Source organism: Papaver somniferum, chromosome 4, assembly GCF_003573695.1.
Source record: "Papaver somniferum cultivar HN1 chromosome 4, ASM357369v1, whole genome shotgun sequence".
Classification (NCBI taxonomy): Eukaryota; Viridiplantae; Streptophyta; class Magnoliopsida; order Ranunculales; family Papaveraceae; genus Papaver; species Papaver somniferum.
Genome location: NC_039361.1, coordinates 119,845,471 through 119,872,077, shown reverse-complemented (window position 1 = coordinate 119,872,077; position 26,607 = coordinate 119,845,471). Strand labels below are relative to the sequence as shown.

Here is a 26,607-nt window from a genome sequence, read left to right as displayed (position 1 = left end):
AACTACCCAATAGATTCGTGTATGCGCTTAAATTTTTAAGTATGCCCTAAAACACGGTTAAACAAAAACAAAAAACAAATCATCCGTCAATGTACTTCGTTTAAAGGCCCAATAGCGGCGGACCAAGCTCACCCAGTCAATATTTGTTACGCTGAAAAATACGAGTCCTACTTCCTAAACCCTAACTAGGTCATATTTTACAATATAAAACGCACTTCGCATAACATGAATCCAGTAAACCCTAATCTTATTCTCTCAATAGAGCAGCTGCCTGATTTTTTTCTTCTCGTTTATGTTTATAAGATTTAATGGAGCTTAGAGAGGGGGCAGTGATGATCAACGCTATATTTCTGACACCTCTTGTATGAGAAGAACCCTGAAAAAGTTCTTCCTTGAGCACAGTTAGCAACTCTCTGAGCCCATCTCCTCCTCCTCATCTTTTTTCTCTGAAAAAATCTATGTTGGCCAGGTAACTCTAGATCTTAAGTTAAGTCATTTTTTTCTTTCCTGATTTGAGGATATAATTTCTTAGTGATTATTAAGGCTGTAGGGTTTGGATATCTGATAACAGCCAATTTGCAGAGCAAAGTCGTCTAGTTTTAATGACGTAACATTTGCATTGAAGGTTGGCTATATCAATAAGCGATTCTCCGTGCCTATCAAAATCTCAATTTTGAATACGGCCTCGAACAAGTCGACACATTTCTTTCTTATACTCATTTTTTTTTGTTAGGCATCTGATTGTAGTTAGATTTGTTGTGATTGGTACTGTTATTAACTGTATAAGGTCAAAAATGAGTTAATCCATCTGCTTGCTATGATCAAGTATCCAACACTAGCTGAGACATTTTATTATTTTGTCTGTTCCTTGTTTCTCTTCAGTCAATACTGTGCTATTTTCTATTGACTTAAAAGTACAGTGATGACACTACTGTGGACTAGAGCTTCTGATTGGGGCACTTCACCCTAATATTTGATTACAAACCCTTGGCTGTCTGAGCACTGCTATACATTATATAATAATTGCCAAATGCTGATGATGATTTTGTCCAATCACCTGAGATGTAGTGGAACTGAGACCCTGTTTACAGGGAGAACCCCTTGGGGAAATTACATTCCACATGAAATTAATGGATATTACTGAGGCGTTTTGCTAATGTAGTTAGTATGTGTTTTGAGTTTTAACTATTCCACATTTTGCGATAATTGGTCGACGTGTAGACTGAAAAAACTCATAAAGTATGCTGATGATAATTGGTCTACAACACTATATGTTGCTTGCATGTAACCGTAGAATGATATATGTTTCATGTAAGGCTAATTAAATCCTATTTAGATTTGATTAACATGTACTCTTAATATGATGCATTACAGCCATGTTTTTCAAGTCCAGTAATTTACTCCTAAATTAAGCATATATGGAATTGGTGTTAGGTGCAGTAAGACAATGTTGTTTTTCAAGTTAATTAATTTACTCCTAAAGCAACGGTTTTCCCTTGTGATTTACTGGAAAGATTTTATGTGGCAGTGATGATCAATGCTATATTTCTGACACCTCTTGTATGAGAAGAACCTTAAAACAGTTCTTCCTTGAGCACAGTTAGCAACTCTCTGAGCCCTTCTACTCCTTATTTTCCTTTTGTTTTATTTTTGTGGACTATAGTCTCGTGTTTCTAAGAAATGTCTGCCATCAGTCAGGTACTTTTTGAATTGGGCTATACCTTGTCACTTAAACCAAGCTTTAGGGCTTATGTTTTGCAGAGCAAAGTCGTCTAATTCTAATGGCAATAGCAATAAGCAATTCTCCGTGTGCCTATCAGATCCGATGCCATGATCAACATTATTTTATTGGATGTGTTGGTTAATAGTTTTTATTGGATGTGTTGGTTAATGTTTCTTTTGTGTATTTTGTTGCATTTTGTAGTTATTTTCTTTAAAGCAGAATCTATCTGGTGTAAGAACTTTTGTGGCTTGTGTCGCGCTATGTTGATCATATAAATTGTTCGTTGTTCATTTTTAGTTGGTTAATATTGTCCATAAACAGGCATATATCCTGTCATTGAAGGTGAATTCATGTTCGATCTTGACCCTGATATTTATGATGTTGTTTGTGGTGTTTTAATTTTGTTGCTGTACTATATAGCCAATTTGCAGAGCAAATCCATCTAAATTAATTATGATGTGACATTTGCATTGAAGGTTGGCAATGATAATAGACGAAATCTGTTGGGCTTTGCATTCTCCGTGCCTATCAAAATTTCAATTTTGAACAAGGCCTCGAACAAGTCGCCACATCTCTTTATACTGTTGGTTTTCTTGAATGTATTTTCTTTAAGTGCTTAATACATTTGAGTACTTGATGTCGATATGTCCGAGTGGTTAAGGAGACAGACTTGAAATCTGTTGGGCTTTGCCCGCGCAGGTTCGGACCCTGCTGTCGACGCAATCTGTAATTTTTGTGAAACTGTGTATAGTTTTAAAAATGGTTTGAAAAATAGGTCACGGCTCAGGTCACGACTACTGAGCGTGACCGTTATAATGCATCTTGACGGGTGTGCGTGACCGTTATAATGCATCTTGACGGGTGTGAGCACGTTTCAGGTGAGAATCGCGTTATTTAGGAAAAAAATACGTTATTCTAAAATAACGGGTTATAACGGTTAAATATAAAATAAAAAAGAATTATGGTTTGAAATTCCTATCTAACGGTTACAACGTGCGTGAATACAATTACAACGAGTCAAATAACGTTGTTATAACGTTTTCTATATATTATTCTTTTATTTTTAAAATATTAGTTGTAGATTTTTAATTTTTAATTTAAAAAATATAAAGAATTATAAGAAAATATTTTTATAATTTTTTTTATTCTAAAACGCTTAAAATTGACGTGAAAACAGGAAAAATGATTTAAAAAACTTACGTTAAAATTAAAATGTTATTTAGATGGAAATAATCTAAAATTCAATTTTAGAAAAACGGTTATAATGTGTGTGAAAATGGAAAAACGGTCCTAAAAAACTGCCGTTATTTCCTATTTATCGGCATTATATAGGCACGGGATTCGGAGACCCTTACAACCACGGTAAATGGGTGTGACCGTTTTAACTTAACGGGTGTTTTTCTTAAACCTTGGTTTTAAGACTACATTTTTAGGTATTTCTTTAGTTGCTCGGGTTTTTTTTACAAAATATGACTCTGACAGCTTTGTTATTAAACTTGAGATGCACCATTAAGTTACTAGTTATCATATCAACTTTGTTATTAAACTTCAATTGTCGATTCATCTAGGGAGAGCATGTTGCACCATTGAGTTAGCAGGCTGTAAGCTATTTTGTATCTTGCTATTCGAATTGTGTTCGTTAACGTTATCTAATTCTCGGTTCACTTTGCATGTGTTTTGCAAAGTGTTTTGTAACAGATTTAGGTTATTAAGTTATTACCAAATGGCAAATTAAGCCAATGTGGAGCTTTGTTGCCACTCTTTGGCTGTCTTTGTAAAGACTTTGTTATTGTGTGCTTAGTTTATTTAATGTTTCATTCATTGGTATTATATACATGATTGCCTTTTTGTCTATCAAACCCAGCCAGCTATAACTTTGAAGGGTGAAATCTCAAACACGCGGGAGTGTGAGGCGTTTCATGTGTTTTTTTAGTTTAGTTTAGGAGTTCAGCTCTATAAAGGGTGACTTTGATAACCTCAATATGTGGTGACCCTTTTCTAGTTTTTTTTTTTTTTTTTTTTTTTGGTGAGAACTTGCGGTTTTTCTTCAAGGGCTTCAGCGAAGTTTGCTTATGCATTTTCCTTCTGTAGCTTCATACGAGTCTCTTGCTCTATGCTGTATATATTGACACCCTTGGTTTTTGAAATTTTCCATAGTTAATTGTAGTGTAAATACAGGCGGTGTCTTGGTGTAGATAGGTGGAGTTTTGCAGCTATTATTATATACTCTTTATGTTTGAATGTAACTATTTCCTACTAGTGTTGATGCTTTTTAATTTTTATGAATAGTTAAGGATGTCAGTCTATGTGAATTTGAACCTTGTAAATTGCTATCTTTGCGATAGTCTGCAACATGTTGATTAAAATTAAGTGGCAATTTTTCCTATTCATTATGTTAATCTTGTATTTGTTAGCCAAGGAAATAATTGATGGTTTTTCTAATTCAACAATGGTTCCATCTTTGAGTTTTCAAGCCAAGCCGTAGCCGTGTCGTGTGCCACTGAAGTAGTGGGTTAATCACCAATTCTCCTAGAACTCTCGAGATGTAGGGATGAGATTCTAAATATCATGAGCCTCACATACTTGGGATCTCAACCTTACAACAAAAACATGGATAACTTTAATAGACGATTACCATGAGTATTTTTTGTTGTAAATGCACTACTTCACTTCTGAAACATGGTTTTGAACTTTAAAATTCTCTTCGATAGGTTATGTTTATGGTTCTAAAACTTATGAAAGAGTACTTTTGTTGGATTTCTTATGATAGAGTACTTTTGCTGGATTTTTTTATTTTTGAAGCATCATTTGTATTTTCTGGTCAGTGTTGTATCATGCTGGATTTGTTTGAGTTTTAGTATTGGCTTGAAGACATTAAATTTCATGTTTGCTCAATATTCTAAGGTATATTTTGCTGTTGGATCTGGATGAAATGTGTTTGATAGACAAATTAGTAGTGGATGGGATGAGTTTGCATTTTGTTTAAGTTCTTACGTGTTTGGCTGAATTGAAGAACTTCACGCTCGCATGCTCCGTAAGAGGCAGGGTGTCGTGGTTGTAGATTCGGGATCTTTAGCTTGATTCGACTGAAGGTTATCATGGTATCAGACTCAAAATTCATCAATTACGAGGGTTTTTCAATTTTCACTAAAGGCTCTAGCTCAGTTTCATGCATTTTGTTTCCGAAATCTTCTTTTAGTGCATTTTGTTTCCAAGATCTTCTTTTAGTGTTGTTGGTGTTGCTTGTATGGTTTTTGATCAATTTCCGATTTACTAGTTTTGCTTAGATTTAGCATTTCTTCGGTAGATTTTATCATTTTAATCATCAAATTATTTTATTCATCATTTTTTATTTCTTGATCTGATATAGATCCAGTTCGTATTTCAACTCATCCTCTTAGTACTATTGGTAGTATCATCCCTCTCAAACTGAAGGATGATAATTATCTCACATGGTAAGTAGAAGATTCTACTTTGGTCATATATTCAATCCACAATTTCTGATTCAGAATTTATTGTGTTGCTAAATCTGACAGTTTTGTTGGTTTGTGGAATTCTGTTACTACAAGACTCTCTCAAACATCAACAAGACATGCGATTCAATTATATACCAAGCTTCAAAATCTTAAGAATAAGTGGAAAACCTGGTTTAGAAGAACTACTTAGGTTGAAAAAAACCTAGAAGAGCCTTGCTACAGCCAACGGTTGACTTCCTCTAACGAGTGAGGAAATTTTGAGCGGATCTGTTTTTTCATTTCTTGTTGAAGTTAAGAAATTGCAATATCAACTTGATGGATGTGATCTAACTAATAATAAATTAGTAGTAAGTAATCAGGATAATCATCCGATTATGCTTCTTTTGCTACTTCAATTCGTATTAGATCTCCACTAGTTATAGAAGTGGTTTTTCTAAAAACAATTATAGAGGTAGAGGTGGTAGATATCCAAATTCAGCCATCTTTTCAAGACATACTTCTGGTAGGGGTTATGGTGTATCTGAGAAACCCGTATGTCAGATTTCAGGCCATACAGCTATGACTTATAGTCAAAGATTAAATTTTCATACCAAGGAAGATGCCCTCCATCTAACTCGAGCGCTTATGTTAGTCATTGATAACGTTTTTTTTTTATGATGAACGGTATGTTGATAGTAGAGATAGTAATCAACACCAGTTCAGATCCTATATCACTCACTGATTCCACTCCTTATGAATACGGTTCTGAAGAGATTACAACAAATTCAAGGTATAAATATCACTCATCTTGTTCCTTTAGTAGGCATGCCAATGATCATCATTGTATCTTAACAATATCTTACTTATTCCAAATGCCACTCACTACTTACTTTCTGTTCATAAATTCACATCTGATAAATACCTGTGAGATACTTTTTCTTCTCATGGTTTCATGGTTTCACTGTGAAGGAGTAGATCTCAGGAAGGACTCTTTTGTAAGGGCCACATAAAAATGGAATTTGTCCCATCAAATTCAACAATTCAAATCATGCCCAATCAACTTCTACATCTGACCACACAATTCTTCATAAGATTTTAGACATCCCTCGGACTCTTCATAGATTATGTCATGTTATCAATTACATATTACTCATGTGCCTAGTAAACCTTTCTTTAATACTGAAAATGTAAAGCTTTCCAAAGTCATAAACTTCCTTTTGAAGTGTCTCGTACCAATGCATCACAACTTCTGGAGTTGTTGCAAATGGATCTTTGGGGTCCCTGCACGGGCAAGGATATGTGTTTCAAATGTATCCATCGATTCATACATGTCGTAATTGTCTGAGAAGAATCGAACCGATCAATTCAGATCTAAATGTTTTGAGGAGTTGGTTAATAAACATGTCCTTATCCTCGAATCTTTTAATATTGTGTATGTAAGTCATACAACCCTTTGGGACAAACATAGTTAATCGTTAGAGCAAATCTTATGGGCAGTAGAATATTACTTCGTTCACTACTTCAAAAAAAATCAACAAAGGTCATCCACCAAACTTGTAACAAAACTAAAAACACCTAAAATTACTTTAAAATCAATTAGATTAATCTTGCAAAATATTTTTTTTGAGGAAAAAAGGATATATTGAAAGAAAATAAAATGGTAATTACAATGGTATGTACAAAGATCCACAACTGGACCTCCCAAAGAAACAAAAAAACCTCAATTACATATAAATGATGTCTTCCCAGTGCTGCGTGACTTGGTTCACTGTGAAGTTACGAAAGATCCCAATATCCGAGCACCAAAGGTGAATATCAAGCTTAACTGCATGAATCACTTCATCTCTGTGTTTCACCCTTCCTCCATGAACTCTACTGTTGCGTTGTAGCCACAATTCCCAACAGATAGCGAAAGGAAGCAATTGTCAAATCGTCTTTACTCTCCTTGACACCTTATCAATCTTCCATCCAAGTAACATATCCTTCATATTCGCTGGCATAACCCACTTCACCCGTATAGAATCAATAAACACAGTCCAAATATCCCTTGCCCAGCTACAATAGATGAAAAGATGCTCCTGAGTTTCGACTTCTGAGTTACAAGAGGACACATATTCGTATTGATTTCTACTCCTCTTCTCTGCAACATCATTCTAGTTGGAACTGAATTATGCATACTGGCCCATATAAGAAAAATCACTTTCGGAGGTGCAAACTTGCTATTCACTACACCAAAATAATCCCAGTCGTTATCATTGTCTTCCAACTTGTTGTAAATAGCCTTCGCAGAACAATCTCCTTCCATTGTATCTTCTTCTTCTGGAATCAATGTTACATTCCTCAAATCATGCTTCAGTTCAAGAAGATCAATACGTTCTGCAGGATTCAACTCCCTTGAAAAAACAAACTCCCAACGAATATTCTTCATATTTGCTACTTTTTCAAATTTCTGTCTACTAAGCTTGTAGAGTCTTGGATACTTATCCTTAAGAGATCTTTTCTCAACCCAACAGTCATGCCAGAAACACACCTTTCTCCCATTCTTCACCTGAATATTAACAATATCAAAAAAAAAATCATTGTTAGCTTTTTGAATCTCATACCACATACTCCCCCCAACTGGGTCTTTGCTCTGTAACAGAACTAGGCAATCTTCATCTGATTTAGTCTTCTCACAAACAATTTTCCTCCACCAAGCATGTTTCTCATTAACATATCTTCCATGCCACTTAGCCAAGAGTGACCTATTTATACGCCTCAAACTTCTGATTCCCAAACCTCCTTTTCTTCTAGATTTAGCAACAGATTTCCATGACACCCAGCTCATTTTCTTTTTAGTCTCAAAATCTGTTAGCATTAGAATTTAATTTTTCTCTTTGATATAAATTGTCGGGTTCCCAATTTATATAGAGTTGTGTTTATTCATTTTCCTAAAATTTATAATAATATTTAATTCTTGATTCATTTCTTTCTTGTCTCTTTACATATTATCATGAATTATTTCTCAAGCATGCATAATTACACGAAGTTGGGGAGAAATGACAAAAACAGAAATCGTGACAAAAAAGGGGAATAAAGAGAGATGTGAGAAACTGAATCGATTACAATTAATTCACGCGTAGTCTTGCATAATCCCATGAAGTAGGGGAGAAATAATGACAGAAACAGAAACCACGACAAAAAATGGGAATAAAGAGAGATGTGAGAAACTGAACCGATTATAATTAATTTGCGTATAGCCTTGTGTTTGGTCATTTTTTTTTTGTAGGTTTCATTTTTCATCCTACCCTCTACTCGGAAAACCTTAAAATCACAACATCTTCTTTTTCGGAAAAATCCGTCCTTTAAAAATTGTTTTAATTTTAAAAAATAATAGAAAAAGTAATTTGAAAACTAAAATAAAATTAACACAAAACAAATAAAAATTAACCAAGGATGACTAAAAAATTTACCTATCTTAGGACACCTTTTCTCACCTTACTATTGGAATATATATTTAAAAACATAGTTTTGTAATATTTATATCAAACTTAGAGAAATAGTGTGATGGTATAATTTTGGGCTCCTACACTATAGACTTGGATTCAAGTCCCACCCCATGCATTTGACTAGGCATATTTATATATTTGTTAAAGGGCCCATGCCCATGGATATGTGGTCCAAAACAGAACTCTTTTGGTTTTCCCTTCTCCATATATACAAAGACTAGGGAATGATCCGTGCCGTAACGGCACATGCTATTTCGCATTTGCATAAGCTGGGACATCACACATTCCGTTAACACGAATTTATGTATTTAAAAGCTTTTCCAACCGATTCAATCAAAGTCTATAAGGGTGAAGAGCTCTGCAAATCGGGCGTCAGAACTGAGTTAACTCAGTTTTAGTTTTTAAAAAATTTTCCACGATTTCTGATATGTTTTCATGATCTCTTCTTTTGTTTAGATTCTGTTTCTAATGGTTACACTGATCTAAATTATCTTATTTGTTGTTATGCTAATTTATGTTTTTGATACTAAAATTTGATTTTTATAAATCCATGAGTTGCTAACTCTTTTCTCCTTAATGTGTTTACAGTTTGTAATATCCAAATTGGTGTTTACCATGTTTGCTGGTGTGATTCAGGCGTTTGCAAAAGTTGTTACCATGCTTTTTGAAGCTATTGTGATTTCACAGTTTGTCAATTCTGTTCTTCTGGAAAAAAATTCTCTGCCGAGTCTCAACAACGATTCAGTGGTTTACAGGTTACCGGTTCCAAAAGAAATTCAAAATTCAAAAAAGCCGTTACAAACTAATTCCGTTAACTCTTCTCGTAATTATCGGTGGAAGTCATAGCCTTTTTGTTAAATTTCCTATTTTACTTCTTCCATTCAATGAGAATAATCAGTCAATTATTTTTTCTCAATTACAAGATTTCCGGATAAATATCTTTCAAAATTCAATCCGATCCCATATTTTTATAAGGTTCTCTATGTTTAAAAGACTAAATCTAAGCTGTGTTATCAATATTGAATACACAAAGAATAAGTTCAAAGAAAACTTTCTTCCAACAATGGATGAGGAAGGTGAGAAATCAATTAATGATTTAGCTGCAAAGTTTATGCAAGCAGCTTTGGATCTAGGTGATGTTGATGAAGTTGTATACCATCAGTCTGATGAAGCTAAAGAAAAATCAGCTGAAGTTGAAGAAATTAGTCTTATTGGAAAGATAATAATATAAGGGAAAATGGGTATCAAAACAATTGAGAATAATATTGGTTTGACATGGAGTTTCATTCCTGAAGGAGGAGTTAAAGTTTTTGAGTTAGATGATATTATCATAGAGTTTCAATTTCAAAACCGTGATACTAAAAAGAAGGATTTTGACTCTCGTCCTTGGAGTATTAATGGTTTTCTCATTAATTTGAGGTTTTATAATTCTGGAATGATTTATCAAGAAATTGATTGGAATAGGCAATGTTTATGGTTTCAAATAGAAAAGATTTTACCAGAGCATATGAATGTCAAGGCAATAACAAAGATTGGGAAGATACTGGGTGAAGTCTTAGCCATTGTTCCAGAAGATGGAGTTCCAGCTGAGGGTGAACATGTTAAAGCTTATGTTCAAGTAGATATTAATTTTCCTTTGAGAAGAGGTGTGATGGAAAAAACAAATGCTGGTTCAACTCGTTGGATTAAGTTTTTTTATGAGAAGCGGCCACACAAGATATGTCCCAATTGTTATATCCTTAATCACAATAAGGATGTATGTAAGGTAGCTGCAAACTACTTAACTAAGGCTCATGCTAAGCCTCATTTTTTTGGGGAATTAAAGATTGGTGCTACAAAGCATACTGTGATTGCTAGAGATGGGGAATAGATTCCTGTAGTTATTCAGAAGAAGAACACTAAGGGGAAGGTCTTTGTTCCTCCTAAATATGGATATGTGATTGGTTCTAGATCTATAACTAGAGGAGATAACGAAGATGATTTTGTGGAGGAAAGACTTGGAAAAAGGCAGAGAAGTAAAAATCCAGGTATTCATGCTTTTGAACATGAAAATGATGCTGACAAACTTGTGGAATCACAGACAACTAACATAATCACAACTAAGGAATTGCAAACTGGAAGCACTGTTGGATCCAAGGTAACTCTTATTACTTTCTTTTCTTTAACCAAATTTTATTTCCTAGTTTTCAAAATGAAAATTATTTCTTGGAATGGGAAGGGTATTTCTAATAACTTTACCAAACAACAATTTCAAAACTTGGTTAAAACTCAAAGCCCCGACTTTATATTTCTTTGTGAAACTAAGATAAATGAGAGTAGAATGTTATCAATTGCTCAGTCAATCCATTACCTCAACTATACTTGTATTGACAGAGTTGGTATTGCTGGTGGTTTAATTCTTATGTGGAAGGATGGTATAGATGTGGAAATTATAGGATGTGAAAACAATATGATTCATGTTGTCATACAGCTAGATCCTAGCAAACCCAAAGCCCTATTTACTTTCATGTATGGTTCTACTTACTCTGAACCTAAGAAAATTCAATGGAATTTCTTGGCTGAATTCAGTAATGATGTTAAACAATCATGGTTAGTTATAGGAGATTTAAATTTCCATCTGGATAAGAATAATAATCTGATAAATGGGTACAAACAAAAGTTAATGATGCAGGTTTGCTTGATATTGGATTTGATGGAAGAGATTACATTTGGACAAGTAACTCTTATGGAACTGGAAGTAGAAAGTCTAGATTAGATATGGCTCTTTGCAATAATGATTGGGGTCTTAATTTTCCTTCTGCTAAATTGCTTCATTTGAATTTCATTGCTTCTGATCACTGTACTTTTTTTCTTATAACTGATCCTATTCCTAAGGACCATTTAAGTTTTTTAGAACTTGGTTAGGTCATAATGGTTTCAAAGACCAACTTGATAATGCTTGGAATTTGGATTTTCAGGGTAGTCCTGCTCATCAGCTAAAACAAAAGCAACATAGTGCTAGAATAGCTTTTTCACAATGGAATAAGATGGAATTTGGTGATATCCACAAAAATATTAAAAACCTTCAAGATAGTCTGGAAACTGTTCAAAATGAAGCCTTTTCTGACACTTAACATGATAGAGTTAAATTTTTTACTAATGAGCTTGAAAAATGGTATAAAATACAATCTGAATTCTATAGAGAAAAATCTAGAGATAAAACTGCTCTGGATTTGGATAATAATACTAGATGTTTCCATACTATGGTCAATAAAAGAATGCATTCTAATACCATTAATGTGCTTTGTGATTCTGATGGTAATTGATTGAGGGATAGAACTGATATTAGTAATCTTCTTACTAGTCATTTTAGTAAAGTTGCTAGTACTTCCAATCCTGTTTTTACTAATCATGTTTTTGATATGATTCTCAAAATTATTACTGAGTATGATAATGCTATTCTGAATATTATTCCTACTGATTCTGAAATTGAGAGTGTTGTTAAGAGCATGCCTGCATGAAGCTCCCCTGGACCAGATGGGTTTCAAGCAGGTTTCTATCAATCTCAATGGCAACTTGTTGGTAAGGATATTATTGAAGTTGTGAAAAAGTTTTTTCAATGTGTTCACATGCCTAGGAGTCTTAATAAAACTTAAATTTCACTTATTCCCAAGTGTAAAAGTCCTAAATTGCCTTCTAATTTTAGACCTATAGGCTTGTGCAATGTTTCTTATAAGACCATATCTAAGATTTTGGCTAATAGAATCAAGCCTTATTTGAAAAAACTGATTTCTCCCTACCAAGCTGCTTTTGTCCTAGGTAGAGCAATTCATGACAATATCATTATTGCTCATGAAATGATTCATTCTATGAAACATAAGGAAGGATATTCTGGTACTATGGCTCTTAAACTTGATATGTCAAAAGCTTTTGACAGACTTGAATGGAATTTTCTAAATGAGATTTTACTGAAATTTGGTTTAAGTACTGATTTTTGTAATCTTATCATGAAATGTGTTACTACGACCAGTATTAGTGTTTTATTGAATGGTTCTCCTTGCAATCAATTTGAGCCTACTAGGGGAATAAGACAAGGAGATCCTTTATCTCCTTATATTTTTATCTTGGCCATGGAATATCTTTCTAGGTCTCTATTAATTTCTGAGACTAATAAAACTATAGCTGGTGTTAAAGTCTCTAGGAAAGCTCCAGATATCTCTCATTTGCTTTTTGCTGACGACATTCTCATATTTGGTCAAGCTGATATGCAACATGTTAATGAAATTTTGAAGCTTTTGCAGAATTTTGGTACTTTATCTGGTCAAATGCTAAACTTTGATAAGTCTTGTGTTTATTTTAGCCATAATCTAAACCTGAATATTGTGAATTTCTTGCTGGAGCTCTTCAAATGTCTGTTGTTACTGATTCTGAGAAATATTTAGGTGCACCTTTATTGCTAGGACACTCTAAGTTGAAATCTTTTGGTCCTATTGTGCAATCTTTTGAGGCTAGACTTAAAAATTATGTGAGTATCACCTTAAATCAATCTGGTAGGTCTACTTTGATAAAATCTGTTTTGAATTCTTTGCCAACTTATCAAATGGCTTGCTTTAAAATTCCTATAATTTTGCTTAGTAAACTTGATTCTCTTCAGCTTAATTTTTGGTGGGGTCATAAGACAGATAAAGGCATCAAATTTGTAGCTTGGGATAGTATTAATCAAGCAAAAGAGTTAGGAGGCTTAGGATTTAGAGATCTTGAAACTTTTAATACTGCTCTCATTTGCAAGTTAGTTTGGAATCACAAATGATGAGGAATTGTGGGTGCAAATTTTGAGTGCTAAATATTTTAAAGATTGCAGCATCCTTCATTTAGCTAAGCTCAATGAAAACTTTTCCTGGATTTGGAGGGGAATTTATAAATGTATTGATATTATAAAAGATAACAGTTTTTAGGCTATTGGGTGTGGTACCAGACTAAAATTTGGCTTGATAACTGGGTTATTGGACTTGATCATCCACCTATTACTGCTGAAGGTCTAGTGAACACTGTTTCATATACTTATGTTTCTGATTTTTTTATAAAGAATACTAGATTCTGGAATGTTCACTTAATCTATTATCTGTTTGACAAAGATTGTGCTGAAAAAATTATTAATATGTTTGTGCCTGCTACTGATAAGGATAATCTTATTTGGTTGCATGATAGAAAGGGTCAATTTAGTGTTAAAAGTGTCTACAATGTGTTGAATAAAGGAACTAACATTACTGCAGGTTCCATTACAATCCCAACTCAGGTTTGGAAATCTCTCTGGAAAGTTCAACTCCCTCATAAAGTAAAACTTTTTGCTTGGAAATGCATTAGGAATATTATTCCTACTAGAGACAAGCTTTCTAGCTATAAGACTGGCATTGAAACTCATTGTAGCTTATGTAACCATGTAGTTGAATCTTGTGATCATCTCTTTTTAGATTATGCAAGATCTGTTTGGTTAGCAGTTAATATAAATGTGAGCACAGTTTTAACACAACATGGCTCCTTTAGGAATTGGGTCATCTCTTGGTTCTCAGTAGGTGCTCAGCTAGTTTTTGGCAATGGTATTACAAGGGATGATATAAACAAAACTCTTATGGTTACTTCATGGATAATTTGGAAAGATAGATGCACTAAAAATTTTCAGAATAAAACTCCGAATAGGGATATTTCAGTTGCAGGGATTAATAATCTCACTATTTTGAATAATCATAGTTCAAACAGTCACAATGTTCACTCACATGTTCAAATATGGAAGCCCCCTGATCCTGGATTTTTAAAAATCAATTTAGATGCTTCATTTATGTAGTTTAATTCTCAAGGAGGCATTGGACTAATTATTAGGGATTTTGCAGGTACCTGCATTGGAGTCCAAGGGGAGTACTTTGATGGAGGAATGAAGAAAGGAATAGAAGTGGAGGAACTGGAGTGCAGAGCTATGCTAGCAGCTGTTACTTTTGCAAGCAATGGAAACTATAATAAAGCAGTTTTTGAGAGTGATGGTGAGGTAGTAGTTAAGTCAATCAATGAGCAAACTTCTTATGTTCATTGGATGAATAAGCATTTTATCTTAGACATTAAATATCTGTTAGGAAAATTAGATGAGTGGCAATGTATCTCTGTTAAAAGAGATGCAAATGGCGTTGCTAATAAGCTAGCAAAGAAAGCTAGAACATCTAAGTCATCTTTTACATATCAATCTGTTCTTCCTCATGATGTAAAAGAGTAGATTGATATGGACTATAATGTAAACTCTTGACTCTATTAATAAACTACTTTTTGCATCAAAAAAACTCTTACCTCTATTAATAAACTACTTTTTGCATCAAAAAACAAAAAGCTTTTCCAACCGTGAAGGTTTTAATTTTTCTTGTTGTATTGGAAAGTCATATTGTAGTTTTAACTTAAATTTTATCATCCATATGTAAATAAGCTCGTTTGGTATATGTTTCGTAATGTTATATCCTTGGCATACATACGAATTGGGATACTTTTTCCACCAATTTTTCACCCTATTGTGAATGTAAAACACAGTAGCATGTGTTGGTCTGTTGTGTTCTTGAGACTGAGATTTATGAGGATGATACCAACTAAAGCCGCAGAAGTAAATGTATACGTCATTAATCCGAAAGAGTCACTAAATTCTCGAATTAAAATACATATCCCAAGATATGTTAGTTCACAATAAAACTTACCGATACCATATTCACCGTACACGTTATTTCGGTGTTTTCTAACATCAATAATTGGCCCTGGTTGCCTCCGGCTTACTACATGTGGTAGATACATCTCCATCATCAATCTTACTCGGTTGCAAATGCCCTCTCTTGGTGCCATATTCCTAAGAATCACAATTGTTCAACCAAATTCGAGGTCCAACTTAATAGGGGGTAGGCACAATGGATTCAACAAATTCAGCAATTCACATGGACATCCACTGTATCCTGCTCAGTTCTCTTTAGTTTCAGCAGCCTTCTCTTTCGCTAGATAACTGTGCTTTTTCTATGGTCCAATTGAGTAGTTTTTTTCCTCTATTCCGCACATCTATGAAGTGAAAATGCAATTCCACCTTTTCCTTCGGGTTGGTTCCCACCTGGGTCATAATAAATAAGAATCATGTTAGTTGCATCTTAAGTTTCATATGGTATTTAGAGTTAGTTGTACTTTGTTGAGTAATACAGTAGGCATATAAGGTGACATGCCAAACATATATAACTGGCACTCCTACACATATATACTTCATCAGCCTAATTGATCAGGTACAAAGAGTTCAGATATAGGATGAGCACCATGTCCAATACAAAGAGACTAAAAATACAGGTGAAGACAAAAAGTGTGGTAGGCCAGAATCAAATAAGTTTGATCAGGTACGACCAAACAAAGTAGATTTTTTTTACTACCTTGGGTGGATATGCTATACATCTTTACATTACTACCTTCAGATTTCCAAAACGTAGCTAATTTCTCAAAGAAGGAAGTCAACGTCCACGCAAAATAATCAAACTTTAGCCATTTCTCGGTCTCACTTCATGGGTTGTCATGTATTCACCACTTACTGCAGAGACATGTAAATTTAAGAAAGATACCTTAGTAGTGTTTATGAGGGCTTGTATGTATAAGAAAGATCCATACCTTAGTACGACTTCTTGATGCTCCGATGTTGCCAGTGGAATCAGTTCTTTCTTGTTACTCTCAACCACTTCATCGTCGTTTTTGATTTCCTCCACTAACTGCGATGTTAAAAACCTTTTCTGGCTCAGATTTTTACAATAAGAATAACATATGCACATCTCTACATCATCGTCAACGAAGATAGTAAAAGACCAACACAATATAAAATCTCGAAGAACAAATTATCCTATACCTTAGTATGTTCCTCCATTTTTCGATCAAGCTTGCTGATCATAGCTTCAAGCTGCACCTGTAACTCGGCATTTTCCTTTTTATTTACAGCCAAAATTTCCACGTGTTCAACAACATTGAAGTCTTGAATCCATAGACATAATTTTTATTTTTTTTTGTTGCAAAGATATAAATGAAGAACGAATGAGATATGATCAGTTTCATCAATCTATATTATATGTTGTTTGAACTAACTTCGAAGCAAACCAATGCGGTTTTCACTTCCTCGGATATTAATCTACAAATACAAAATGATGAATGAAGAATATATAAATTGTATCATTTATCATTCATGAAATAAATATAATTTGGTGTCCTATATCCTTAGGTTCCCGAAATCTAAGCCATTTCAAACCAATCTTTCAGATAGAGAAAATTAACGCAGCCAGGAAGGAGATGTCATATTGAGTAATTTCGTATGAGCTGCACTTATTAAAAAAATACTACACATAATTAGAAACATACTAAAGTAAATCACATAAAATCAAACTAACCTAACTCATTATTTGAAATGGCTTGGTTGGCATCTCTAAGAATTCATGCACTTCAATTTGCTCTCTTGAACTGCTGCACATCAGCTTGTTCCCAAAGCAACTTTTTTCTTCTTCTTTTGGATATGTGACTGTTGCCATATTCACCCTCCAAAGTGATACGCAAATCCGACATATCCCATCTTTTAATATAATTTGTTTCATTGCTAGAGCCAGACTGCCATATATACTATCAATAACATGCCAAAAAGTCTAGGATTACGAAATATGTAACAACTAAACAAATTCAAAGCATTGCGTTCATGTAACCAATTTATATGGATTAGAACGATGAGACAGATTACTCTACATAGAGAAACAATGGGGAGAAATCATACTTCGAGCCAGTTTATTACACAATGAATGATGATGTAGTCAAACATTTCTAAGAAATTGAATTTCCAAGTATTATAACTAACAGGGGGTTAGTCGTGGGAGAGTTCGAGAGATTTTAATGTATTTAGGTTTTCTCCCGTTAGTCCTGAGGGAGTCTCTCCAAATCTCCGTTAGTCGTGGGGGAGTTTAGAGGAGTCTCCTAAACTCTCTAGAAAACACCTGTTAGTCGCTGGGGAGTTTAAAAAAAGCTCTTGAACTCCCTGTTAGTCATAAAACCCTACAATACTAGGGAGTTGGTTGCTTTGGGGAGTTCGAAGGAGTTTTTAGTGTATTTTGGTCTCACAACAAATCTCTCAAAAGAGTAGAGATTTGGGAAGGAGTTTGGTGCGTAGAAAACCATAGGAGAAAGAAGAGGAAACGTTTTTTTCCAGGTATGTTTTTTTTCTTCTTTGATCTCCATGATTGTTTATAATAGTTTGATTTGTGTACTATTTTGATTGTTTTTCATATCTTTGATCTCCATGATTGTTTATTTTGATTGTGTGTATAATTTTTTTTTGTGGGTACTCTCTCTGTCAAAATCCTAATTTGTGGTTCAAAAGATCTTGGTAAGAAATTGCATGATTTGATTATAATGATATCTTTAAATTCAACCGTTGGAATATGATGAAATTTGAGTATGTCGTAGTTTACCTTGTTATAGAAGTACAGTAAAATTTTCACGCGGATCAGGACACGTTTGCTACTGCAAAGCTTGCACAATATATGACTATGGTCTGCTGAGTTTAAATCCCGAATAGGGGACTGATTCATATTTATCTCATTCTCCGCTTATCGGACAAAGCTGAAATTTTAGTATGATGTTTGTATATATGAAGGTTTCCTACTGTAGAAATTTCATGAAGTTCTGATCACTTTAGGTACATCAAAGTGTGAGAAATCCGGAACTGAATTCTGTATGCATGTATTGAAAGTAGTCGGGTTCTGAGTAATGTATCTTTTTAATGAACCGTTGGAATGCTATGATTTTTGAGTGTTGTAGAATATTGAGTTGTAAGTGTACCGTAAAAATTTCAAGAGGATCAGGTAAGTATTAGTACTGCAAAGATTGGACAATCTGAAACTGTGTTTCGGTGAAACAAAATTCCTTTACAGCTATCTTCATAATTTGTTATGTCATCATGCATTAATTGGCTTGCTACTTTGCATGGGTGTCATTGAGAATCACTATCACTTGTTAAGTCCTCTTATTTAGACACATACTTCTCTTCTATTCTATATGCCAAAGTTCAATACAGTGGCGTACTTCATTCCGTATTGGCGTGTTTTAGCCAATTCATACGGTGCTTTTGTTGCAAGGAGTTGCTAAGGGATTTTCTTTGATTAACAATTTGGCTAAGTAGCTCTGCGTGTTAGTACTGTGTAATCTAGTATCACATTTTTTTATCATGTTTACATTAGACTGTTTGGTGTTATTACTATCCTTGTTATGGATTGATTGCTACTAATTTTTATGGGTTGACATCTTTATGGTTATTATGATTGAATTTATGAACTTTATACTCTATATGCTTATTTTCTATATACATATACTTTTATGCTTTTGAAATAATGATGATTCTAATAAAAAAAAGTACTTTTATCATCTTTTTAGGTGAACATGTCTGATTTGGATTTATCTACTGATAGTGAAGATGAAGCCTTTGATACAGAAGAAGAAAGCAGTAATGATGAAGAGGTAAGCAACAATAATGAATTTGAACTATCCATATTTTTGAATATACTTTCAGCGGTGCACTCATGGTTGATGGATATAATCAAGCAATTGCAATACATACAAAGTCAGCGTATTGAAAGACCAATGAGACGCCCAGTTACCTTGTTTGGATATAACTATATAAGGAGAGTTTTGCGTCAAGACCCAGAAGACTTTCGAAGAAGTTATAGGATGTACCCTGATATTTTTCTAAAACTATGTTGTATCATTAAAGAAACTACATCATTATGTGATACAAGATGTGTTTCTATTGAAGAAATGCTTGGTACATTCTTACTCGTTGTTGGCCAAAGTTCACGATATTGCACAATACGTGACACATTTGGTCGCTCTCGGTGGACAGTTAGTAAAAACTTCAACAGGATGTTGCGAGCTTTAAATTCTATAGCTCCGAGGATGATGGCTAAGCCAACAAGTGCAACTCCATTTAAAATTCGTGAGAGTACACGATTTTTTATCCTTACTTTAAGGATTGCATTGGAGCTATGGACGGTACACATATCCCAGCAATGGTAGAGAAAAAAAATGCAGCCGTTTATCGGAATCGACATGGAATTACATCTCAAAATGTGTTAGCGGTTTGCAACTTCGACTTGGAGTTCATATACGTGCTCAGTGGATGGGAAGGGTCTGCTCATGATTCGAAAATACTTAACAACGCAGTGACAAAAAGAAATGGACTGAAAATACCGCAAGGTAATTTTACTTTTATCTAATGTGAAGTTTTGAGTTTTTTGGTTAAGTTATATTCGAGTTCTACTTGACGAAGTTTTCTTTTTTGTGTTTTATTCAGGTAAATATTACTTGGGGGATGGTGGGTTTGCAAACCGACGATATTGTTTAACACCATTTCGTGGCCAACGTTATCATTTGAAAGAATTTTCTGGTACGGGTAATCATGCGAAAAAGGCTGAAGAATTATTTAACATGCGCCATGCTTCTTTGAGGAATTTAGTTGAAAGATTGTTCGGTGTTGTGAAGTCTCGTTTCTTGATCTTTAAGTCTCAACCTCCATTTCCGTATCAGGTGCAAGCGGAGATAATGACAGCTTGTGCAGGCCTACACAACTTCTTACGAAAAGAATGCCGTTCAGATGAGTTTCCGGTCGAGGAAGAGGAAGATAGCCATCCATCAACGCTTGTAAATGACGATGAAATTTTGACACAACAAACTCAAGAACAACAACATCAAGAAGCTAATGCATGGAGAAAGAGTATAGCGGATGATATGTGGGAAAATGTTCGTGAACAAAGGGAGTTAGAATTGTATGGAGACCGTTAAATTGAAGGGAAAAAATATTATCTCGTTGCACAAAATAACATACTATTGATACAGAGATATGATCATTTTCATTTATTTTTTTCTTTTGATTAAAGATCAATGTTGTTTGCAAATAAGGGTTTATTGTTTCTTAAAAGAGAATGAGTTAAGAGTGAACTCTCTCAAACTCCCCCAAACTCCCCCAAACTCCCTCTAATAAACTCTCTCAAACTCCCTACACTCCCCCAAACTCCCTGAACTCAAAAACACAAAACTCTCTTAAACTCCCTACACTCTCTCAAACTCTCTCAAAATCCCTGAGATTTAAAATACACTCAACTCCCCCGAAATCACTCGAGGACTAACCCCCTGTAAGAAGATGACATGTCTTGTGCCTGACATGCCTGTAGATTAGCATATCGTCATGAAAAATGGTATGCGAACATAAAAAGAGGATATTTCATATGATAGTGTATAAGTTGCCCAGCTTACTGATAAGTTTAAAGATCTCTTACCATTTTGTCAGAATTCGACGTAGTTGCGGCTCCTTGATATTCGATAGTAAGAGAGATATTTGATATGGTTGCCCTTCTAACTTCCTCCTAACAGGAGTCCGCACACCTACCTGTAGACATCAAATCTTAGTTGTTGATGTTGTCCCATATATTGCTTCATTAATTAATCCGTGGTACAATGTGAGAGATCTTACTCCAAATTTGTACATTCAGTAGTTCGTCGGCGATAACTGGAGCCACTGGACAGTGCCGGCATCCATCCATGCATGTACCTCTGAAACCAAGTTCTCATATTTTTGCACTCCTTCATGAAACACGCAAACACAATGCAACACTAAGAACAACTATGGACACAATTCTCACTGAAATTTCAAATTGGGACTAACTCAGATATTCAATGTTCACAAAAATTTAAAATGGGTAATTGAACATAAGAATTCATAATTCCCACCAAGAGTGATTTTTTTTCCACTTACCAAACATGCTTCAAAGTCTTGTCAGCGATTCGACAGCTTTGACAGTAGTGATCTGCATTAAACAACTGTAGTGACCCTTTAGGAACTGATAACAAATCAATTAATTATCAGATTAACCAAACATTATCAGATTTTTAGAGAAAGAGGCCTTAATGTCTTATAGATTTGGCAATATCTCATTTCAGTAAGACTATACTAATTTCCCAATCTCTTAACTCAGTATCTCTGTGAATATCATCTTAATCTTAACTGTAAAATGAACTACACTGTATGCATTATATACATGAACATAACATTACATGAACTGGAACATAACAATATATGAAATTTATGTAGTAAGAATTACCTAAAGATGTATGTTCTGAAGATCAGATTCGAGTGCTTCAAACATAGTAGCATCCAGCGCGGAGAGTGGGGTGTTCCACCGAAAATAACCCCTCTTCTCACTGTTTGTTGGCCTGAATTTGGGTTTAGCAGCAGGCAAGTGCAATTTCTCAATAGTGTACAAACCACCCTCTCGAATCCGCTTATCAAATTTCCAGATAATATTTTTGGGTATAATAGCATGTAACTCATCTCCCTATATCAGCGAAGGTGCTAGTTTAACATAATTGAAGCTGCATATTGTAAATTTATGGAAACAGGGAGGTCAATACCTGCTAGTCAACAATAACCATGGCGACACTGGTAAGGTTGTTGGACATAAAATCCAATTCTTCTCATTCCCTAATAACTTGAACAGCAACGACGCTTGATTTTTCTTGTCAAGGGATCGTAAACTCTTCAACTTGTCCTGGGTAGCTGAGGATGGTACCTGCTGTGGTTTGATATTGATTTGAGATGCCATTTCGTCTGTTCTTTGGGCAGCAACTGAAAATCGGAAAGGAAAATTTGTCAGAAACCTAACCCAAACCCAGGATTAAGCGACACATTGCAGACCTAATGAAGGATTTTTAAAAAACTTGTAAAATTAACATTAGGAATGAAAAACCAAAAACCACAACACAAAATTCTCTAAGATTTTAAAACTTTGCATGAATGAAACGAAAAATAACCACCGATCAAAATTGGATGTAAAACGAAATTGGAAGCTAAGGGAAAAAGACTTGCATGTTCGATTGGAACTGATGCTGATCTCGATTGGGATTAGCCATTTTATAGAGAGAATCCAATTAACGCAAGGATGGGCGTTTTTTCTGTGTAGTGGCAAAAATCAATATGGATCGGGATTATTAAGGAGAGAATAGAAAGACATTCTAGGGTTTATGATACGTATGGAATAGGGAAGTTATGAGGAAAAGATTACTCGGAAGATGATGAGATTGCTATTAATCAGAACTAGGGGTGCCCATATCCTACTCATACCCGTCAACCCTATCCTACCCGCCAATTTTTTAACCGTATCCTATCCTATCCATTATTTGGCGGGTAGGGTGACGGGTAAAGATTTTCTTAACCGCCAGTAAACGGGTAGGGTGGCGGGTATAGGCCATATCCTACCCACCCTACCCGTTGTGCAGCCCTAGTTCTACCTCAGTTGTTATGTTATCGCGTCCGATGAGTAAACCTGAAAGTACTTTCAGGAAGAAATTACAATCATCTCTTGAAGCACAAATACGATTTTTGATTAAGAAACGCCGCATCCTGTCAGGTTCTGAGGGGAACCATGCTGGGTCAAGAGGTGGGGGTAACCCCAGTTCAACGCCTTAGTTTTCCTTGGAGGCTTCTAGAGCAGTTGCTCTTTTAGATAGATTTACCAATCAAAGAGGTGAGTCATTGAATTTTGGAACTGCTCTTGTGGAAGAAGTTTTGAATGTCAAGCTAGCCTCAGATAGTCTTTTGCTTGAAAGTCATTACCAAGCTACAATTAAAGAAGATATTCAGTGCATAAAAGAGTTTATTTATAAGCAGTCTGATACCCTAAGAGGTAGAGGTGGGTTGGTGAGTAACTCCAGTAGTGGCTCAGCTTTCGGGGCTGGTATGGTTGTTGTTGCAGCAGCAGCTGCTGCCGCTTCTGCTGCATCTGGTAAACCAGCCACAACTCCTGTGCTTTCGAGTTTGGAAAACTGGCTATCTTCCAGTCAACTTATTTTGGAGGCATTGGTCTCAGTGAAATGTGGGATTCCAGATGAAAGCGAAAGTATCCAAATCGTTAAAAGCAAACCTGTGCTCAGAAATGGCGGTTCAACTCAGGTTGAAAGAATTCCTCCTGCGAGAACAGGGATAGACCCTGTACAGAGTGTTATATCTTTGTTGGAAAGTGGTAAAGGCCTGAACATCAAATTCTCAACTTCATGGTGTCAGAGAGCCCTTCCTGCTGCTAAGGAGCTTTACCTCAAAGACTTACCTTCCTGTTATCCAACTTCAGTTCACGAGGTACATTTAAACAAGGCTTTGCATGCTTTTCACTCAAATGTGAAGGGGCCTGCTGTGCATATTTACGCAAAGAAATTGCGAGATGAATGCATGACTATTTGGAGTTCTGGAAGGCAACTAAAACGGTTATACCCGCCACCCTACCCTACCCGACCCGCCAGAGAATGGTTTGGGTAGAATCTTACCCGTTTAATGGCGGGTAGGGTGGCGGGTAAAATTTTTCTTAACCTCCAGTAAACGAGTAGGGTGGCGGGTATAGGCCATATCCTACCCACCCTACCCGTTGTGCAGCCCTAATCAGAACACGAAGAGCATGGAAATGCAAAATCATCCACACACCTCTGCTGTTACGTACAATGAAAACTTAATTTATGGTCCGCTTTTAAGCAACATAATTAAAACACACGGCGTGGGACGTGAGGGACGGCCAACCATTGGATTAACCAAATCCGGTACGTTATTCTAGGAGGGAGACAAGATCGCATCCCGGAGTTAGAAAATTCAATGTATCCTGGCCGCTGGGTGACACACCGAACCCTCCTGTCATATAAGCATTGATACGGTATTCATGGAACCACGTAACACTTATTAATGGAATCCCTCTCTTTCTCTGCCTCTTTCATTATTATATTCTACTACAAAATGTTATCATGCGCGATGCTATGCCGCAAAGCTAGATTGAATCGGTTGATTTTTTTTTTTTTGCATATACATGGATGATTTACACGTTAACTGGGATCAAATCGGCTAGGTTGGATTTACTTGTTTTTTTTCTTTGTTTCCTTTCCCTATATGAAAATCCAGTATAATTGTGAATGTTATCCATGCGAATCTGGGAGGTAGAAAATTGATTTGAAATTGTGGCGACATAATCATGCGAATCTGGGATATTGAATCTGTGCTAGGGATTTGATTTGATGTATGTAGTAATTCGTCTTGCACAACTTGTATGTATGCAAATCCCATAATCAATTTCAATTGAGTGGTTAATATTAGTATAATATAATAGAGGATTTGTGTGCCTGTATTGGATCTATTTTTTTTCCTATGGTCTTGATTTTGCCGTCCATTATATTGGTGAATGTGTGTCGGCTAACTGTGATTTGATTTGTGAATGATTTGATTGGTGAACACATTTTATAATGCAAATACATTACATTTTATAATACTAATATGTACTCGTTGTATGTGTGGGCTGTGATTTTTTCCATAAAAGAGGCGAACCTCGAACATTAATCTGTTTCACAAGTGTTACAGGACTGACTCGATTGATAATTGAAATTACAATCATTACAACATTTTCAGAATTTAAGCTATCACCAACACTTTGGACTCTCCAAGGATCACGTAGTTTCACTATTACAACCATTTCAAATACCAAAACCAAATACACAAAACAATTTCAAATGGGTTAAATGGATACAACCATTTCAAATACCAAAACCAAATACACAAAACAGTTTCAAATGGGTTAAATGGCCATATTTGGATTGCTAGAAACAAAACCAAACAATTCAACATTACTGCACAAGGCAGGGATGTCTGGATCAAAAACAGATCCATCCATTTCTCAAGGTTTTTCAGAATTAAGTTAAATGGCCATGTTTGGAATGTAGAAGACAAGACCAAATAATTTAACATCACTGCACAAGGCAGAGAAGTTAGGATCAACAAATGATCCATCCATTTCTCATGTTTTTTCATAACTAAGTTAAATGGTCATATTTGGGTTGTAGAAGACAACACCAAATAATTTAACAACATTGCACAAAGCAGTGAAGTTAGGATCAACAAATGATCCATCCATTTCTCCAAATTTTTCATAAACAGGTAACTAGGGTAACAAATTAATACTAAATCAAAGTAACATGAAGTAACAAACTGTGTCTGAATCGGTGTGCAGTAATCTGAATCGGTCTTGAGTTGGTGTCTTTGGTGTTGCTGATGTTGTTGTTGCTGCTGTTGGTGTTGTTGTAGCTGTATTGCATCGACTATTGAAGATCTTAATGTTTATTTTGTCCTTACCGAGGTTGGTGTTATATTGTAAACATTTTCTCTAGTAAAGATAAACCACACCATGATTAGATGAAGCAAAATCAAACCCAATCTAGGGATTGAATCAAAAGTCCTTAAAAAAACGATCCCCATAGATGAAAAAGAAATAGAAATTGGGTAAACCTAAAAAATTAAAAAAACCCAAATCTAGAATCAAGATTAAAACCCTAAAAATTCTGCTGATATCTGAGATTTGAACTAACAAACAGATTGATAGATCAAACTCTAACAAAAAAACCAGCAAAATAATTAGATATATAAAACAGGAGTACAAAGTTCTAAATCCGTAAGATCAAACCAAAAATCAAACAGAAAAAGGGATTAGAAAGGGTTGTAGAGATGAGAAGAGTAAGATGGAGGTGATGATCTGCTCAGATTCGCTCCCATAGGAACAAATCTGAGCAGCCGGCGTTTAGGATTGGGTAGTTTCTCTTATCGCAGAGGAGGGTTGAAAGAGGATAGAGGGTTGGGTAGTTTCCTCTTATCACATGGATTTTTTTTTTATGTGTGGGTCGTGATGTAATCTCGTGTTTATGCTGTGATTTAATCTCGTCGATGGGAAACCACAGTTCTGTGCGAAGGAGAAAGTAGAAGTGAATCTGCTGAAAGGGCCGATCTGATCCACCTATCCCGGTTTAACTCGAGTCGATCCACCTATCCCGATCTAACTCGGGACGATCCACCTATCCCGATCTGTCCTGT

General features: G+C 35.2%; 3 long non-coding RNA genes, 6 other non-coding genes and 1 pseudogene across 10 annotated transcripts; 8 read left to right on the top strand and 2 right to left on the bottom strand.

Moving 5' to 3' along the window:
• Positions 1-210: 210 nt before the first annotated feature.
• On the top strand, positions 211-2,084 carry LOC113276454. The gene is made up of 2 exons (XR_003324397.1): positions 211-469; positions 583-2,084. It is a non-coding gene; the product is annotated as an uncharacterized LOC113276454 (long non-coding RNA).
• On the top strand, positions 326-420 carry LOC113276875. The gene has a single exon (XR_003324669.1). It is a non-coding gene; the product is annotated as a small nucleolar RNA snoR1 (small nucleolar RNA).
• LOC113276859 lies at positions 582-704 on the top strand. The gene has a single exon (XR_003324651.1). It is a non-coding gene; the product is annotated as a small nucleolar RNA snoR86 (small nucleolar RNA).
• Positions 911-1,007, top strand: LOC113276869. The gene has a single exon (XR_003324662.1). It is a non-coding gene; the product is annotated as a small nucleolar RNA Z157/R69/R10 (small nucleolar RNA).
• LOC113276853 lies at positions 1,033-1,147 on the top strand. Its single transcript, XR_003324644.1, has one exon. It is a non-coding gene; the product is annotated as a small nucleolar RNA Z278 (small nucleolar RNA).
• LOC113276871 lies at positions 1,524-1,618 on the top strand. Its single transcript, XR_003324665.1, has one exon. It is a non-coding gene; the product is annotated as a small nucleolar RNA snoR1 (small nucleolar RNA).
• Positions 2,085-2,153: 69 nt separating the features above from the next.
• On the top strand, positions 2,154-2,296 carry LOC113276863 (annotated as a pseudogene).
• Positions 2,297-2,361: 65 nt separating this feature from the next.
• On the top strand, positions 2,362-2,443 carry TRNAS-UGA. The gene has a single exon. It is a non-coding gene; the product is annotated as a tRNA-Ser (tRNA).
• Positions 2,444-16,082: 13,639 nt separating this feature from the next.
• Positions 16,083-16,762, bottom strand: LOC113274234. Its single transcript, XR_003322883.1, has 3 exons — positions 16,543-16,762; positions 16,311-16,408; positions 16,083-16,233 (listed from the first exon to the last, which is right to left on the bottom strand). It is a non-coding gene; the product is annotated as an uncharacterized LOC113274234 (long non-coding RNA).
• Positions 16,763-20,733: 3,971 nt separating this feature from the next.
• Positions 20,734-22,341, bottom strand: LOC113274233. Of its 2 annotated transcripts, XR_003322882.1 has the most exons (6): positions 22,131-22,341; positions 21,821-22,054; positions 21,475-21,539; positions 21,193-21,302; positions 20,999-21,108; positions 20,734-20,887 (listed from the first exon to the last, which is right to left on the bottom strand). It is a non-coding gene; the product is annotated as an uncharacterized LOC113274233 (long non-coding RNA). The 2 variants fall into 2 exon arrangements; XR_003322881.1 differs by having other exon boundaries at positions 20,734-21,108.
• Positions 22,342-26,607: the final 4,266 nt, after the last annotated feature.